The sequence below is a fragment of the Passer domesticus genome, chromosome 5, assembly GCF_036417665.1.
Source record: "Passer domesticus isolate bPasDom1 chromosome 5, bPasDom1.hap1, whole genome shotgun sequence".
NCBI classification, from domain to species: domain Eukaryota; kingdom Metazoa; phylum Chordata; class Aves; order Passeriformes; family Passeridae; genus Passer; species Passer domesticus.
This window is the reverse complement of record NC_087478.1, coordinates 2,263,021-2,281,959: the sequence shown is the minus strand read 5'-3', so window position 1 is coordinate 2,281,959 and position 18,939 is coordinate 2,263,021. Positions and strand designations below refer to the sequence as shown.

The 18,939-nt window shown below is 40.7% G+C and overlaps 2 long non-coding RNA genes across 3 annotated transcripts in view; both read right to left on the bottom strand.

Annotated features, from left to right (window-relative positions):
• Positions 1 to 18,939, bottom strand: part of LOC135301518 (uncharacterized) — a 102,325-nt gene that overhangs the window by 57,704 nt on the left and 25,682 nt on the right. For both annotated transcript variants that reach the window (XR_010363270.1, XR_010363269.1), the window contains exon 2: positions 8,942 to 9,212. This is a non-coding gene — a long non-coding RNA (uncharacterized LOC135301518). The remainder of the gene's footprint in view (positions 1 to 8,941; positions 9,213 to 18,939) is intronic.
• The window catches only part of LOC135301520 (uncharacterized), a 29,661-nt gene continuing 23,966 nt past the window's right edge, over positions 13,245 to 18,939 (bottom strand). The window contains exons 2-3 of the long non-coding RNA XR_010363273.1: positions 15,795 to 16,786; positions 13,245 to 15,065 (exon numbers count right to left, since the gene is read on the bottom strand). This is a non-coding gene — a long non-coding RNA (uncharacterized LOC135301520). The remainder of the gene's footprint in view (positions 15,066 to 15,794; positions 16,787 to 18,939) is intronic.

Sequence of the window (18,939 nt, the reverse complement as noted above, 5' to 3'; positions counted from 1 at the left end):
TCCAGTGGGATAACAGGGATGTCACTTTTCACAATGCTGATCAGGTGAAACCCTCAGCTGCAGGGGAAACAGAGCTCTGAAAACCTGCAGAAGAGATTGTATTTGCATGACAAATCTGAGCAGGAGTTACCATAAACCAGCCACATGCTGTACCACTGCCAACACCTCAGCAGAGTCTGAAATCCCACGTCAAGTGCCTAAAATAGACAATACCAGAAACATCATTCCTGAAATAACCTTAGGACCTTACAGAAGGTGAAAATAGACAACCTGAAGGAAACAAACTCTCTGAGTAAACACCAAGCTCATTATTCACTGATTGCAGAGGCTTTTTCAGGCCTGGATACCAACAAAATCTTATCATTGATTTCAATAAGATTTCTGCCTAAGTAAGCACTGTGGGGTCCTCCCCTTGATAAGTACCCAACAGCTAACTAAAAATTGCTATATCTAAAGAAAGTGAAACATCCCCCTGCAAATTGTACACATACCTTGCTTCAAACCACTTATCCCAAGTACTCTGCACAGCCCCATCTGTGGAGCAGACAACTCCTCCACTGAGAATTGTCCCAAACCACAAGAATTTTGTGTTAATTTTCCTTAATTCTTGGCAGACATTAACTGAAAACACCCCTCTCTGTCCTGACACCATCCCTGAACATTTGCATTCAATCCACATTTATTTGATGGGAACAAATAAACACCGAGCTCTCAGCATCCTTCAGACCTCCAGAAAATCCTGTCATTCCCCAAATTAACATAACAACGAGACCAGCAAATGCCACTGCTGAAGCAAACACCTGCTCTAAGGTTTGGTGGGCAGAAGAGTTTTTCAAACCTGCCAGAAACCGAGATCAGCTAACACTCAGCTGGAAGAAACTCCAGCCCTACATTATGTAATCTACATAGTTTTTAGACCAGTCTGCATTCTTGTAGAGCCCAAAACTGAGGAAGCTACTACAGACAGAAGAAGAGAGAACAGAAAAAGCTCATCAACCTCAGCCCAGAGGTTGCTGAGGAGTCTGTACTTGCACACTGAGGCAGGACTGCCCACTCACCCACACAAACCTGAGCCCTGCAATCTCGTAATAATGAGGGTAAAGCACCACAAAATTTCCAGCGAGTCAGATCAGTCCTTTATTTGGATGAACAACCACTAACAACTAGTAAGTTAAAAAGACCTGCTTCAGGGCTGGGTTTGGGTTTTTGGGTTTTCCTTTTCTTGGTAGTGTGTGAATAAGTCCAGACACAAACTCATCTTAAAAACTCAGAAACAGCTCAACTGATGCTGCCACTGACCATACGGAATGAACAGAAAGTGGCAGCACAAAAATTCAGCCTGACCTTTAAAGGCAGATTAATCTCACCCAGTTTCTTCTGTTGAGTATGCAGGGGTTTTTCCTCATTTCACAGAACTGCAGAATGGTTTCAGTAAGAAAATACCTTAAAGCCCATCCAGTCCCACCTCCTGCCATGGGCAGAGAGACCTTCCACAATCCCAGGCTGGACACTCCCAGGGATGGGGCAGTCACAGCTTCTCTGTGTAACCTGTGCCACCCTCACAGTAAAGAATTTATTCCCAGTATCTCACGTAAAACTGCTATCTTGCAGTTTGAATCCATTCCCCCTTTTTCTGTCACCCCATGCTTTCTGAAATGGAATATATACTGCTAGAAATACAGCCTCTGAGTACATCTCCAAGTTGCAAACTTTTCACTTACTTATATAAGAATGAGGAAAAATAGGTGAAAGTATTAAGCACTCAAGTCAAACCAAGCTGCTCCTTGCAATCACTATTATTTTATTAACATCTTTATATGTGATTTAAAATTCTGCTCATATTTTATTTTTAGGTCACCCACAGACCTGTAACTTCTTTCACCCAAAGAGACTTTGCAAGACTTCTCCTTGCTTTTAATCAAGCAACAAATTTCTTAATCATCATGACTGAAAAAAACACTACAGAAGTGAAAACATCGGCCAGTTCAGAACACTGAAATACCAGGGTGGAATTTATTCCACTCCATTTCAAATACCTGCACTGGGTCTCAGAGGATTTTGGGTGTCTAAATCCCTCTCTACAGCTCAGGGAATGCAGACAGCAGCTCATCTAACCACACTGAGATGATGACAGAAGGATGAACTAAACTGCTCGTTCCACTTCACTGGCTGGGGCAGCATCCTCCAATTATTCCAGCAGGATGAGAGCCACAAGAAGGAGAAATTTTCTGGTAAATACTTTCTCGTGTCATTTTGTCTGACAAGAGCATCTCAAAGTGCATGGAAGTCCATGAACCTCAAAGCCTCTCCCTTCCAACAAAAGCACAGTAAGAAAGAAAAGACACAAAACCAAGTTCAGCAGCACAGAGAGACTTCCCAGTTCCAGACAATGCTCCATGCCTGGAAGTGTCCAAAGCCAGGTTGAAGAGTGACTGGAACAACCTGGGATTGTGGAAAGTGTCCCTGCCTATGTCAGGGGTGGCACTGGATTGTCTTTCATGTCTCCTCCAACTCAAACCATTGTGTGGTTCTGAAACTTCCCAGCCCCATGAAGGTACCTGATAGTTATCAGCATCAAACATCACCTCTTGAAGCTGAAGTGGCCAAACTGCAGGATTTTGGAGGTGGATAAATTCTCAGTGTAGTCACTGTACTGTAAACACAGCGTTTTTAGACACCATTAATTAGGACTCCTTCCAACAACTCCAAAAACCCACACCAGAGGCAGAACTTGACCCAGTCCTGACCTGTGTACAGGATCTTCACTGCTGAAGAGTGGCTGCATTACTGATTACAAAGCACTCAAGTTCAGTACTTGAAACAGTAGTTTTCTCTATTTTTAGCTGTGCACCTAAAAAAAATCCCCGCTTGAGCATGAGGGTTGGACCAGGTGACCTTAGTCAGGTCCTCAGTAAGCTCAGGCATTCTGTGATGAAAAAAACAAGGAAACCGCTATAAAGAAAACTAAAATGAATAAGCAAAAAAAGGGGAAGGTATCAAGGGGATGACAGCTTGCTAAAGACCCCATATTGCATATGGAAGAATAGAGTAAGTGCAACTTAAAACAAAACAAAATAAAGAACAATATTAAAAAAGCGTTCAAAAGTATGTCCTTCAAAAAGAGAAGTCATACTGTGATTCCAGGAAAAAAAAAAAAGACTTTAACAAACTAAATGCAACATTTTAAACTGGAAAAAAAATACTGAGAACTGATGTGCTAAGAGGAAATTTTATCAAATGCACCAGAAAGGTGAAGCTTATGAGAAAGCCTGCTGGGCCAGTAGGTGACAAAAGATAAAAGGCTTGACAGGACAAAGCTGTGGGGAGGGGGAAAAAACCTCAGAAATGCTTCTTAGCCACATGAAAACCCAGATGAACTCAGATTTCAGGACGTAACAGTTTAGGGAAGTTCCAGCTCTGGCGCCTGCCTGCAGAGAGGAGCAGGAAAGAGGATCCTCTCCGGGAAGCTGAGCATTGCTCACTGCCAAAGCCTACCAGGAATTACACAGCCAGGAGCACGTGGACACAGCCAGATTTCTAAGGAAACCAAGTTATTAACAATACCAACTGATGGGCTGCAATCTGCAGGTCACAGACAGGAGGGCTCTGAAAGGGCTCCGTGGATATTGGGAGTCCCTAAAAATTTTTTCTTGAAGGAAACTCAGTTGTAGAGCAGAAAGGAGGAAGGGTCTTATTAATCAACAGTTAATTTACATGCAGAGAAAATAAACCCTTATACACACACAAAAAAACAGACTCCTGTACAGGTCTGGAATTAAACCTCTCTCATTTAACTGAACAATAAATTAGGCTGAAAAGGACACACTGTGAGGTCACAGGTCTATTACAGATAAACCAGTAAATGCATCAAAGCAGTTATCCTCAGTCTTTTCTTCCAGCTAGTTATACAGCGTGACTGGGGGAGAAAACAGAAGATGAAATTCAAATAGATTAATTCTAAGGCCCTGTAAATAGAAAAAAGCAACCAACTACACACTGAAAATGAGGGGTTCTAAATTAGCTTTTTTCCTGATTAGGAGAGACCTTGAAGTCACTGCAGATAGCTTTGTGAATATACAGTTTTCACAGTGGCTGACAACAGGAGCAGTGAAAAGCAAAGAGAATTTCAGGAGTAATTAGGAATGAACAGAGGTGGTGAGAGAAAGCAGCAGTGGGACATTGGGACACTGCACTTGTACAGCACTTCCATGTCCTCAACTCTCCATTTCCCAAAGCTGTAGCTGCAAGACACCACTGGAAAAGTTATTTTATGCTACAGATCCTTTAAATCAGGCCCAGTTTTACAAACATTAGATGTTCTCTACATTGATGTTGGAGAACAAGAGCAAGTAGCAGTTCTATGTCTCAGGCAATTTTCTACACCTAATCTTCTAAAACAACCATGTATTTATTAATGGGGAGATTTATTCTGTTACCTAATTTCCCTTATTCAATATTTACTGGCAATGCAGAGAGGTGACAAACCAGCAGGTTCCAACCAAGTTGGTTTTGAGTCTAAAAACTCAGAAAATGGAAAATGCTGTGAACAAAGCAAGTGTGGACCTTTTAAACACTAAACATCATCCTCAGTCATGCAAAAAGGTGAATCCCTTGCCCACCCTACATTTCGAAATTGAAATTATAAATAGGCAGCACTGGAATACTCTGCCCAGGGAAGTGGTGGAGTCAAAAACTGCATGGATATGGCACTTGAGGATATGGCTTAGTGATGAATATGGTGGTGCTTGAGGGCAGAACTTGGTGATCTTAGAGGTCTTTTCCAACCTTAATGATCCTGTGATGAAGAATGGCATTATATCTGACATATTATTATCCATTCCTACAAATGTTTTACAGTGACTCCACATTTACAAGTGTACCCAAACAGCACAGGGATTTTACCACAAATTCAGCTGCGCCACGTGCAGAAGTGGGCAAACCCACTCTGCTTTTGGCAGGACTTGGTGCCATTTCAGCTCTTCTTTCCACAGGGATCTGAGCTGGGATCTGTTCCCAGCACTGTTCAATGAATTCATAAATGACATGAAAAGGGCTCAACAGTGAGATGACATCTGCTGATGATAGTAAAGTTATTCACAGTAGCAAAGGCAGTAAATAAGTAGCAAATACCAAAAAGAAATGCATGCAGATAACTCACTGGACATTAAAATCTTTAAATGAAATGCAGGAGTGAAATTAATGAGGACTCTCAATGAAATTAAGAGTGAAGCAGGATGAGTGGAGGTGGTGCAAGTGGCCCTATTTCATGTATATAGGTCAGCAGGCTTTGAATTGACTCAACACTTGCAGCAGGCAGAGCTCTAGAAAATTATGGCTGTAATGGAAAGAGTTATGTATGAATTACTTAAGCCTTTTCCAGTGCAAGAAGTGGATTTTAAATGGAGTTCAGGCTCAAAAGTTAACCAAAGAAGATGGTTCCTCACTGAAAAGGATGATGTGTTAGTTAGGATGGAGAACCACAGAGCTTTACACTTCCCAGTACTTCTCACTAATGAATTCCAAAAGACAAGTCCAGTAAACACTGCAAAAAAAACCCCAAAAAACATCCAGCTCAGTCAATCCATGTCCTACAGATGTCTGGACAGTGAAGGGTGTGCAGAAGGAGGATCCTGTTCTCTTTTTACTCCTCAATAACCCACCTATGTTCACTGCTGGAGACAAATCACTGTTCTAGGTCAGTAAATGACAAGAGCTGCTTTTCTCCTCCTACCTTCAGTACCTCTCTGCAAGCTGTCAGAGTGTTTTTTTTATTCTATTCTGGACTTTCTGTGTTGTCTATCAGGCAAAATCATCAGAACTATGCTGGAAAAGCATATCCAAAATGCCCAGCAGGAGCATATCCAAAATGCCCAGGAGGAGCAGCTGGAAGGGTGAAAGGGATCAGGTGCCTAAGCATAAAGTCTGTCACCCTGTAGATAATTCTGTTTGCACTAAAGTTGCAATGCAGCTTTGCTCCCCATAAAACATCCACAAAACCAAAGTGCAGCAGAACAATTCCTTTCCCCTCAAGCCTAAGAAGAAGGGTCCATTCATTATTTGAGTTCCCTTTGCCACAAAGGTGACTTGAGCTTATTGTTCTTTCCCTGAATTTCCCCTGTATTTCCACTCTTGCTAAAAGGAAAAACTCCCTTTCAAAAATCACCCGGATTTCCAAGCAACAAGATGAAAAGTCCTACCTATTCCCAGGAACCAGTCCTAATTCATTTAACAAAATTAATGGGTATATTAATGACACTTTTAGACTACCACACTGTAACTGACTCTTGATACAGTTGACTTGATGGTATAAAAATAGGAAAATATTAACCACTGTATCAAAATAATCTTTGAAAGAGTTACCATAACACTATTTCCCATTTTTTTCCTCTCAAAAAGACACCAAGTTACTCCAACATGGAGCAAAACAAATCTGCCCCAAAAAGAGAATTCAAAAGAAAACTTTACTTTTCTGGGTGCATACAGCACTAATTCTTAATAGCCAAGGCTACAGGAACAACTTCTATGTCAACAGGTACTGAATCACTTTAAGAGACTAAAATTACTGAACAAATCACTGCCTCTAACCACCTACTCCCTCCCTTCAATCTTGAAAAACTTCCCAGGGATAAAGATTGTTAGAACGTAACCTACATAAAAAACATCAGAAATCAATTTTGCCTGTTACTGTATTTTCTTTCACACAGCACAGCTGCCTAAATTTAGCTGGGCTGTTTTTATTTCTCTTACAAACTATGTTAACAAACTCTGTGGGGCTCTTCACTACCCCTGACACTGAAGCACAGGCTTGCAGGTGAAGGCTGGGAAAACTGACAGGGTCAAATATCCGAGCTGGGAAGAAGAGGATGAGTAAGGGGGTTGTACCAGTGATCAAGTGCAACTCCATTCAGCCCTAGAAAGTCTGGAATAGGAATGGAATACGGAGAAATAAACATAGATTAATTAACTTTATATACAAATATATCTAATTGCACACTTGACGTTCCTGGAAGGTTTGCCACCTGGGCTAAATCATCTAAATCCAGGCAGAACTATCCATGGAAAAGATGGATTAATTTCTACAGGCAGCTTTTTAGAGACAAGTCATCCCCTTCAAGGGAGTCTGGAACAGGAACTGTCAGGAAGCTGTTCATCCTACCTGCTGTTCCCTATGGCTTCAGCAGCACCTGGACATTGAAGCTGCATGAGAAAAACCTCACCCACAGCATTTGAGGTAAAACAGAAAAATGGAGGTATTTGTATGTGTTTGGGATGTTTTGTAGAACCATCCAAGCTGGAACTCCTCTGTGTAAACCCCTGGGAATCCTGCATTACTACATCAGGCTCCACAAACACACTCGTGTGCTCTTTCCCAAGTATCAATCCCACCTTTGAGAGTTATTGACGCTGCTTGGAAAGATCAAGGATTTGGATCCACACACACCTTCATTTTACCCTACAGTGTCTCAATTCTGTGTCCTCATCACTGTGTTTGGTGCAGACACTTTGCCAGCACACTCCTTCCACATGTGAAAACAGCATTTGTCTGGAAAAACCATTTTCCTCAGCTCCACACTGAAAGGAATTAACAGGCTGAAGAATTACTGCAGAAAGAATACCATTTTGGCATTTAGGATGTGGTGACAACCAACCAATGGACAGGAAATCAAGTATTAGGGTGGAAAACTGCAGCTGTACTCAGCTGGTACCTGCAAACACTTGCTGTTGAAATTAGGTAACATCTGTAAAAGGTGAGAGTCGTTACTGGATATATTCTATCTGCATTCCCTCAGATCACAGAGCTGCCACCACACAATTCTTATTTCTTCTTGGATCCACCATATCTAAAAACAATGATCTTCTTGTGCTGTGGAAAGGGATGGAATGTGAAATCCCATCCACATCCCAACAGAATCCCACAAACATTTTGGCAGGAAAAATTTATTATGTAAAGCCCAGATGGCATCCCAAATATTTCTACTTCAAAATTTAGGACTCTTTTTTTTTTTTCCTTAAAATAAATTACACAAAAGCATCACGCCTAAAATTAACTGTACAAGAGCATCAGGCAAGGTAACCAGACTTAACTGAGCAGTTATTTGGACTATGGGAAGAATGGGAATGTGGTTTTTCTCCATTTAACTCCATTGTCAGAAATGAATAATATTTTTCTATTCAACTATATTTGAATGACTGGCAGAGAAGGAAGATATAATGAGCAAATACATCCAGTAACATATAATACTTGGAGAAGAACTTTTCCAGTTATCTGAAGTCTAACACCTTTGCCATCAACTTCTGAAGCAACGTTTCAAACTCTCAGAAGCAAATTTGCCGTTTTTTGTTATTATGACAGGCTTCTTTTGCTTAATATTTGTTTTTTTCCCCCCTGTGAAATTTCAGCTCTGAATCTGGGAATATGTGACTTCAAAATGGTTTTAGCTGCTGCTTCACTGAAGCAGCTAAACCTGATTATCAGTTTGGTTCAGCATGGACTTAGTCCCTGCCCACCCTTTAAGCTCTGGGATAAAGATCAAGCCTTGATTCCGACTGTCATTTTGCAGTGAGCCCACTCCTAGATTCCTTTTATATCTATCACTGCACTGAATGCCAAAGAAATCTCAGTGTACTTGGCATGAAGGCTGCACTTCCTATATTTATGCTCCAACTAATGTATGCTCCATTTTAGTCCTTCCCAGCTTAAAATCATCCGAGGGAAGACGGCATGAAGTGCAAAACAGTCCATGCAACTGTTTTACTAATACAAAATGCTGATTACTGCCTTCCCATCACCACCTTTCTCGTGCATTTTCCGTTTAAATCTACCCAAAATATTAACCCAGAAGGAATCATGGTCGTTTCTGTGTAACATACAGACACACCAGGCTTGTTGCTCCACCTCAAAACTTCCAGAAAATAAACCATCACTTTTTAATTGTACTACCTTAACTTCGCTGGCCAGAAGCACGTTTTGATTCTTCAAGACGGAAGAAAGTGAAACGCTCTCTCCAGGCAAGAATTCCTTATATCTGGCACGCTAACACTCCATCCTTTTTAATTATTCCACAGGTGGTTGCCTTGGAAACTGCCAAGTAGCTCTTGGATGTGAGGGACCCAGCATGAGACAGTGACAAGCCTTTGTAGCCACGGCATTCGGATCCACGTTGGCTGCAGCAGCAGCAGCAGGAGGAGGACATGGAACAGTCACAGAAAACCTGGAAGAGAGGGTTAAAATTAACAGGCATTAATTACATTGCTCAGTCCTTCAAAGAGAAAATACAAGGAGTGCTGATAGCCCCTGAACAGTGGATGAAAACCACATTTGAGAGGCTTCTGCTCCTGCAGCTCCCCAGCACAGCCCCGGATTTCACCTTCGGAGGACGGCACTGAAATGGAGATGCCGGCGGAGCTCACGAGCTCAGCCCTCAAGATCCAGCAAGATGAGATTATTTTCCCCTCAGCTTCCAGAGAGACCTTCCTGAGTGTCTGGTCCAACTGCCTGAAATTCAGTGCTATTGTTTTGCTTTGAATAAAAATAGAGTAACTATAAATAGCTGCCATTGCGAATGCTGATTCACTGTATTCTGTATCATACAGCAAATTGCTCCCAACTTTACTCAGCCTGGAAAACTAGGAAAATTCTTTTTACTTAAAACACAGCCAGAAGCCCAGCAAAGCATCCAATTCTGCATTCGTGTCACTGGTCTAAAAGTACAAAAGATTCTCGTTTTTCCTCTCCTATTTCTCGTAATTCCAAAAGCTGTTAATTTGCACATAAATATAATATAAGTAAAACCACCGAACACCAAACCAAAGCAAAACCTTATTAGGCTTTCTGTTACTGGTCAAAACTATAACTTTCAATTTTTCAAAAATTTTTCGTTTCCTCATTTTCATTTTTTAAACAAAAAATAGGTCAACATAAGACTTTAAAAAATCATTTCCATTAAAACTACCGATGATGGAAATGGTCCCTCCTGCACACAGAGGCCTCCCTCTCTTTACTGATATGATTAGTACGCCCAAGTCAGTGATTTCTCGAGACCTCACTCATATATAAGTGCTTGGATTTGTGCTATCACGAATTGCCTGGCAGCACCTCAACAGTAGGAGGTGGATTTGCTTCCACCCTTCCATGATGAGACACCCAAAAGACAAAAGAGCATGTTTGTTACTTCCACAGCGGAGTTTTACTAGAACCAAGTAGTTTAAATATACATTTATTGCACAGAAAAAAACTACAGTGAAGTAAGAGAAATTAAATGGTTTCTGAGAGATGTCCTCAGTGCTCATTCCACCCTTCCAGGGCAGGTAAATTCTTTCTTTCTTGCCTTTTTCAATCACTTGCTTGACTAAAAATTAGAATCTGAAACCATTTTCTTTCTCTCTGTCACTGAATCTCACCAAGGACAAAGCAAATCCTGGTGGGTTCCACAGTTTCCCCTTTCTTGCTTCCCTCTCCACATCTCTTCCAGTCACCACCTCATTTTCCCATTTATGAAAAAGTTTTCTGAAAAATTACATGACAAAACCAGGCATTTTCCTTCCCTCGTTCCCAGCAGTTCCAGGAAGTGAGACCTGTTTAATCCTGTCTGCATTCAATTTAGGATGAACACGAGTTTCCCCAATTCCCTCATCCCACCAGCTCACCAGCCCAGGGCACATTTGCCATCCATCCATCCATCCATCCATCCATCCATCCATCCATCCATCCATCCATCCATCCATCCATCCATCTTCATGCTCTGGAAGGGAAAATATGCCTCCTTTTCAGCCCATCAGGTTTGGTTTGTTAAGCATCTTTTGGGGATTCTTCCCTGCAGAAGTGGCATTCTAAAACACTGTGAAAAATCCAGAGCATTTTCTCTGTTCTCCTCTTCCTAGTTACAGCTATAATCTCCTGCATGTTCTGCTAATGCAGGAGAAAACCTCTCCTCTGCTCCAGTTCCCCCAAGTGTCTCTGGCAAACCAAGTCTCCAAAGCCTCAAAATGACCCTTTTATCACAGATGGTTCTTTCCTCTGAGGAAAGGTGGATTTTTCATCCCTGCCTCAGGCATCTCAACAGTACTCTCAAGCACATCCTCACTCTGCACTCATGATCCCATTTTGTTTTTTCTCACAGGGCAGACAGGTGAACTTTGTCTCAGACCAAATTTGGTGCTTGACCAATTTCCCAGTGTTAGTCCTTTCAACCCACTGAGATGTTCTGAACACCAGGGCATCCAGTTCTCAACAGGCACCAATGCCTGCCATTTTCATTTGCCTTGCTCTCAGAGCAGTATCACCCTGAGATTAAATCAAAAGCTGTGCTGCAAGTCTTCTTCTAACTTGATTTAAATCCTGTACCTTTCTACAGGAATGCCTCAATAAGCTGATTTCTGAAGTCTTCACCTATACAAGGTGATGAAACCACTGCATCTCTTCCCTACCCTCATCATCTCAGACTAAGTAAATAACTTTAAAGACTGTAAGAGAGTTCTTACTAGCTTTTTTCCCCTTTTTTTAATATATATATTGGAAACCTCTATAAAATGTATTTATGTTAAATGTGCTCATTTTAACACATACTCTTCAGACATTCTGTTTCTGTGAGCGACCCCACCTGTGCATTGGTTTATCTCTGCCATGCTCCTCCTGCTCAAACTTCATAATCCCAATTTAATCTCTGCCTGTCTGGTGATCTGTCTGGATTCTTGGGCTCTTAGACTTCCTCTCTTTCCATATAAAGGTTATGCACGGGAGCCATGGGATGAACTCAGTGAAAGACTTGGATTTCCTTTGTTTTCTGTAACATTCATCCACCTCACACCTGGATCAACATGGAGCTCCACCAGCTGAGTTTCTGAGCAACCCTTGGAAGAAAGGGATGTCACACTCTGCCATTCTTTACCAGAACTGTGTGGAAGAATGATTGACTCTTCAAAATACAAATAAAACCTTCTGTTTCAGCCTTGAGAGGACAATTTTTTTTTGTTTATTTCCAGCCTCCTGGCCCAGGGCTGCCTCAAGGTTCACATTCTGCCTCTGCCACCCCTGCTCTGGGACCCTGAGTCACAGAGTGATGGAGGAGCTCGGCTCCCTCCTTCAGAATGAGCATCATTAAACACTAAAAGCACTGTAAACTCCAGAGCTCCAAGTTATTAGTAAAATACATAAAACATGCGACTCATGAATAGTAAAATTAAAAGCAAGATGAATAAAAGACTTTTAAGTAACTCCCCTGGTCCACTGTGGTTTCTTTTTTTTTTCTTTTTCAAACTTGTTCTCAATCCATTAACAACCTAATTTCACAAATTCCTCTGCATCCCTGAAATAAGTCTTTCTTTCTGTGTTTGAACATTTCCAGAGACTGCTGGTTTTGCCCTCCTCAGTCTCCATTCCTGTCAAAGGCTCCTTTCTGACCAGTCTCTATCTATCCCATCCTCCAAAAAGCTGCTTCCCAAAAACACCCTCAGATACTCTCATGGAATGTCCCATCTCCTCCTACCAGAGACTTGCACCTGATGGCAAACACATTTTCCCCCCACTGTGGTCAGAAAAGACACAAGAAATTCAAACACCAGTCATGATGCATCCCACACTGGAGTTTTCAAAAAGGCCCAAAACGTCAGCTTGCCAAAACTTTAATTAACATGATCCAAGTTCTTATTTCCCCTTTTTCTCTGCAGAATTTCCTGTTTGGTTCATGTCAGGTACATTTTAGCCATGACTTCTTCGTGCAAAGCTCTTTGCCCTGTTCTTGGTTTCAGTCACAGCTCAATGAATAGACAGATGACCATTAGTTTAAGCTTTTGGTTTCTCTAGTTGTAGGTTTTTTTTAAAAATTCTTCAGAATTGATGCATAGAAGTGATACACAACCACAACCACCTTTTTTAGCCAACTAGAAAACTGATATTTCCTTTATAACTGTACTTTTACATTCCCAGAAGGCACCCAGACAGCTTGAACCAAGTACAAAACTTCATTTTTATTCCATGTTTTGAATACTATATACATATATAAAAAAATATATATACATATACTGGTAGTAAGCCATAGATAAAACAGCAGATTGGAACTGCATTGAGAGAGAGTCCCACTGTCCCCTTTGGAAAACTCCAAAGCCACTGCACTAAGGTTCCAGAAGCAATTAATAATTTACGATTATTTCTTAAAAAAAACAACAACAACAAAAAAATCAAAACAAACAAACAAACAAAAAAAACCAAAACAAAACAAACAAACAAAAAAAAAACCACCCCCAAAACAACTTCTATTTCAGCATGGTTTACTGATCTTCTCTTCTAATAGCCATTATTTTCTACCTGAAAAGAAGTTAAATGGTATTTTAGCAAAATATGTCAATCTTGGGTATCTTTTTTATTTGAAAGCTTGTCAACAATTTTTTGTGTTTTACAATTTGACACATAATAAGGAGAAAATAGGAGCAATCTTCTGAAAACTTTGAAGGCTGGCAAGAATCCCATCTCTTCAGAAAAAAGAGGCCCTGTGTTGTAAAGAAAATTATTTACTATTTGCTGTGATGGGTTTTTAAGGTTTACTTGCAAATGCTTGGTAAATAAAAAGGCACCTTTCTCTTAAATTATTTTGAAGTATAAACAACTAAAGCAGACCACAAAGCCTTCTTTAAAGTACTCCACCTCCAGTGAAGATCAGCACAGCTTGGCTACTTTACAGCTTTACTAGGGTAATACACATCTGCACAATGAATACTGAAACAAATATTAAAAAATAAGAAACAAAAAACCAAAAAAAACCACAAACCCTCACAAAAAAAAAACCAGAACAAAAGAAATCAAACCAAACCAAACCAAAAAAAACCCAAAAAAGGCACCTTTGCGCTCTTCAATAAAAACCTAAAGTAAGATTTTTAAATGAAAAATATGGTAATTTCCCCTATAAATAATGCAGGTTGCCAGAAAAAATTCAGCCAAGCAAGCTTTTCCACAGATTCAACCAGAAGATTTTATAAAATATAGGTTAAAAGAATAATCAGGACACAAGGCACTGCCTGGGACAGGACTACTCAGGAGCAGATGCCAACCAGAAATGAGGTACAGAGGGAAGTACAACAGGCAGGAAAGGTATCAAAGTTTGGAGGCTCAGCCAGTAGCAGCAAGAACACCTGAATAAGGGAATCACAGAATTATTTAGGTTGGAAAAAGACCTGCAAGTCCAACCACGAAGCCAACACTGCCAAGGTACAGCAGGAGAACATCCTTGGGGCAAGTGTGGCCAGGCAACTTTGAGAAGCTTCAATTAAGGCAGCCCAAATTCAGATGGTCCCTTTAAAAGATGTTTTTGAGTTGAATAAACACTTGATCAGATCCCAAGGGAAAGGGTTTCTACATAAGTGGTGGCAACAGCTCTGATGACCTGGGCTGTCAGGAGCTCCTAAACAAAAATGGGAGGGGGATGAAGATTCCTGTGCAAAACAAGCCTGTACAGCTGAGTTCAGCAGTTCCCTTGGTTAAAATGAGATCTGTACAGCTAAAACTTGGGAAGGCGAACTCTTGCTGAAATAATTCACAAATTAAGCAAAACCAAATCCACCTCAAAAGAAACCTGAATATTTTTCAGTCTTAAATACAAGGAAGTTTTGCTCTGTGCTACCAGGAGAGACATGGAATCAGGGTGCTGAACAGTGACTCTGTGCTTCAACCAATCAGCACCTCTGCTTAAAAAATACTGGAGGCTTTTGGCAAAAAAATACAGGCCAGCTTTATGTAACAACTTTCACTACAGTGAGAGTTACTGGCAAACTGAAACGAAAACAATAAAAATTATTTTGACAGTACTAAAAAAACTGATCAGTGAACACTTGCAGCAGTATCTGGAAAAAATCTTTTTCCATCTATAGAGAACAAGATCAGTATGTGATGCTCCAGGAGATGGGGATATTCTGAATTTCTAGTTCATAACTCCACAGTGTTTTGTGGTGATAGAGACATTCCCTTGCCCCAACTGCACAATCCTCTGTTGCTGGGGTTGACTTTACCTCAGATCCTTCTCTTTGCAGTTTCAGCTCTTTCCTCCTCTATCTCAGAAAACCTCACCCTCCTCAGACTACAAAGGAAGCACAACAAACCAATACCATGTTACTATGATGCACATCTCAGATTTTTACAGGCTCTCCTCTTATTATAAACCACGATAAAGTATTAAGAGCATGGCACAAAGATTTCTTACCAAATGCTCTCCTAAGAGAAATAATCATTCAGTTGAGAGAACAAAATTACTTAGTGTGAAGGTCACCTGGTTTAGCACTAAATACTGTTCAACATCTGGTCTCAAGATAAATATCAATTTGTGTCTTTAAAGCTGTTTATTTTTAGAAAAAATCTTTACTAAAAACAGCCGTCACATACTGAGAATTTCCACATTCTACCTGCCAACACTCAGACTAATTTGCCTTGTATAAGCCCTCCAGTAAATCCAAAGCCCTTTTCCCTTGTGCATAGCTACCAATTACTACAACACAGACACTAAAAACTCAACAAGGTAAACATGAATACCCAGATAACACTTGAACAGCTTTTGCTACATAAAATAATTATTTCTTTGCATTCTGGTGCACACCTGGTTGTGAAGTTTTGGTGTTTAACACCAGGAGGATAACCCCAAGGATGCTGCTTGCTGCAGAGCAACACAACCACCACTATTCCCATCAGAAAAGGGCCAAGAACCAACAGCTGACAGCAACTCTATGGTTTCACCACCTGTACTCATTTCTCATCCCTGACTGCTCATTTCCCCTTCATGCAGCTGTGCCATGATCTAGATCTTGGTACTGACCCTGGAGAAATCTGATTTTGCTGCTTTTTGTGGCTGGTTCTGCAGTGGGTTCACCCATGGCTATAGGAGCACCACGCCAGGACCTGGGACATCCAGGCAGGAACTGGGGGATGCTGACTGCTTCTTTCAGCAATTCTGCTGGTTTATGCCAGCTTAAAATTCCATGAAACTACATAGAATTAGGCATATCCAAGTTAGAAATGCAGCAAAACAAAAAAAAAAAAATTAAGCAAGCACAGACTGTTTGTCCCATAGAACAAATTACTATGAGAGATATTGAAATCCTCATGTCTAAGTAACTCCCAAATAAGCCAGCCTGCCCTTCTGAAAAGCATTTTCAGCAGATGCCTGTTAATTTTTCAATTTTTCAGTCAAACATAAGCTACTGAGCTCAAAACAGGGAGTAACAGTTACATGTAATGACCTGCAACACCCTAAATGTCAGACTAAATTACCCATCAGTTCCTTCTGCCTCCCATCCCTGAAACGCTGATATATTTTAGTTCCATCCCTAGCTGTGTCAGATCAGCAGGCTTTAACAGTTTCAAACACAAGAGTCAAACGTAATGATATCCCTGCTTGGAACAGATCCAGGGGTTGAATCTGATTTCTTCACGTAGAAACAAGCAGCTCTTAACATTTGATCTGGAATTCGTACCTCGTTAGGAGGGAAGCAGCAGAAGTCTCACCCATTCCTGGTTCCAAGCTGGTGATGAAGAAGGAAAAGGAGAAGGAAAAGGAGAAGGAGCTGTGCTGTGCTAGAGCTGGTCACCAGCCCCATCAAAACCCTCAGCTGTGAGTGCAAGAAATGATAATTTTGCCTGCCACGAGCAGACAGCTTCTGTGAGTCAGGAATCTTCACGTTCAGGAGCTCTGATGAGGAGGGTCAAACCAGAAACCTTGGCTTTCAGCATCCTTCTTCGTGCCTCAGTATGTTATGGGTGAAGGAAGATGCCTTCTCTCTGCCTCAGTAATTTGTGTAGTATTTCATCCTTTGCAAATTAAAAAAAAAAAACAACTCTAAATTTACAAGACGTGTAGCACTTGGCAGGATTTCATAACTGCTGAGTGACTGAGATGAGCTCATTTAACACAATTTTGAAATAAATGTATTATTTTATGTAGCTGAGCCTATACATTCTACAAGGCAAGGGGAGAAGGGAGGGATGATACAGAGCATGGCCTGAAGAGTGTGGCCTGCTGCCAGTGCCCACACACACTTATCCTCTCTTTTCCAGCCTCTGTCACATACACACACCCCCTGGAAAGAAACAATCCGCTCAGGGCAAGTAGGAGCATTTTTCCAGTGCTGCCAAAATCCTATTTTCACTTGAAAATAAAGACTGTGCTCATTTAACTACAAGATCCTTGACACACATAGCAACACCTGTCAGAGAAGTAGAAATAAAACAAGCAGGGGGGGGAAAAAAATCAAGATTTTTTTTTCCAATTCCCTCCTGCTTTCAGTGTGACCAGGAAAAGTGGAATTTGTCACCACCATGGGCAAACTGCACTTTAAAATCCAGCATGCAGAGACAGACTGTGGATTGGGGAAGAGTGGTCAGGAGCAGCCATGGATACACAGGATGGGAATCCAGTGCTGGAGAGCCAAGCCCATCACTTCTCACACCTGATGCTTCTGGCTTTACACGCCTTAAAAACCAACTGTAAAGGAAGACACTGCACAGAAATATCTTCAGCAACATGAGGCTTTAGAGTCCTTTTATACTTCCTACAAATTCACAGCCTCTGTTTGTATCTGCTCCTTTAAGTAGCTCAGGTGTGGGATTTAAGACAAGCTCCTCAGCTGAATGAGCTGCATGTCACAGTCAGCATAAAAATCCATTGCTAGAGATTCCTCATCCTATAATTTATATTAGTCAATAATATTAACTGGGTTTCACAAAAAAAAAAATCAAAAATCAGTGTTGTTTCTACTTACCCAAAATAAAAAGAAAAAGCTTTTCAGTCTTTCAGAAAATTAATACCTGAAATTATCATCCTCCAATACATGCACAAACCCACCCAGTTAAGAGATACCAGCAACCACAGTCTGACTGAGAAATATTTTTTTTTTGCAGTTTAATTCCAGCACTGACTGCCAGACTGTAAGAACAAGATTGAGCAAGCCAGGGGGACAAGTGGCAGCCTACTCATGTACCAGGCAATTCAGCAAGGGCTGAGAAACAGGACAAATGAACCCATTTTCAGCTTGGACTGATCTGGTTATATCACCAACCCGAGCTAAAACCAGCTTGGGAATCAGAGCAGAGACACTGCTGCTGCTGATCAAGCACATAAAGGAGGCCAGAGGCATCAATCAAATTCAGGAGGGAACTGTGTAGGTAATAATCACATAAATATGTATGTTTAGGGATAATCTAAGCAAGGACTGGTTTTTTGGTGGGTTTTTTTGGGTTTATTTTTTGGTAGGTTTTTTTTTTTAATGGATAGATTTTTAAAATGCAAGAATATTTCTTCTTTTTTTAAAAAAGCCAGGCATGAGCTGTTCACTGTGGAGGGATCCCTGCTTGATCAATGCTGGAAACACTGGAATTCTGTCCCTGAATACTGTGTCTATGGTCCAAGTAATGCAAAGGTCAAGAATGAACACACCCAGAACACAAAAGACACCCACTCTTGTGCATTAGAGAAATATTTACTTAATTAGTCACAAAGAAGTTCATTTACCCTTTGAATGACTGAAAATACCTTAAAATTGCATCAGTTTTCCCTTTGCTATAAAATAATTAAAGGCCTAAATCAATTCCACAAGAAAAAGTCATTCCTAACCACAACCAAGGCATGAGCACTGCAAGACCTCCTCGTGGAAAAACAATTATATTGATTTAAATAAAACAATGAAATTATTGTTAGTAATAGTAGCTGCAAGCTTGCAGGAATTTACTAGTTCAAGCAAAAATTACCGGCATTTAAAAAAAAATCTAGAAAAATTCTATATAAAATCACTGGATTTGAAACAAATCAAGCCCTTCTGTGAGCATCACAGTAAGTTATACTCAACTATTACATGAGTATTAAGCTAACCCAGTTTTCCTTTATATAAGTTGCCAAGAGAATGCTCTTTCTCTTCACCCTTTTCTGATTTCCAGGAAAAAATGTCTTGAAAAACTGCTTCTGCTAG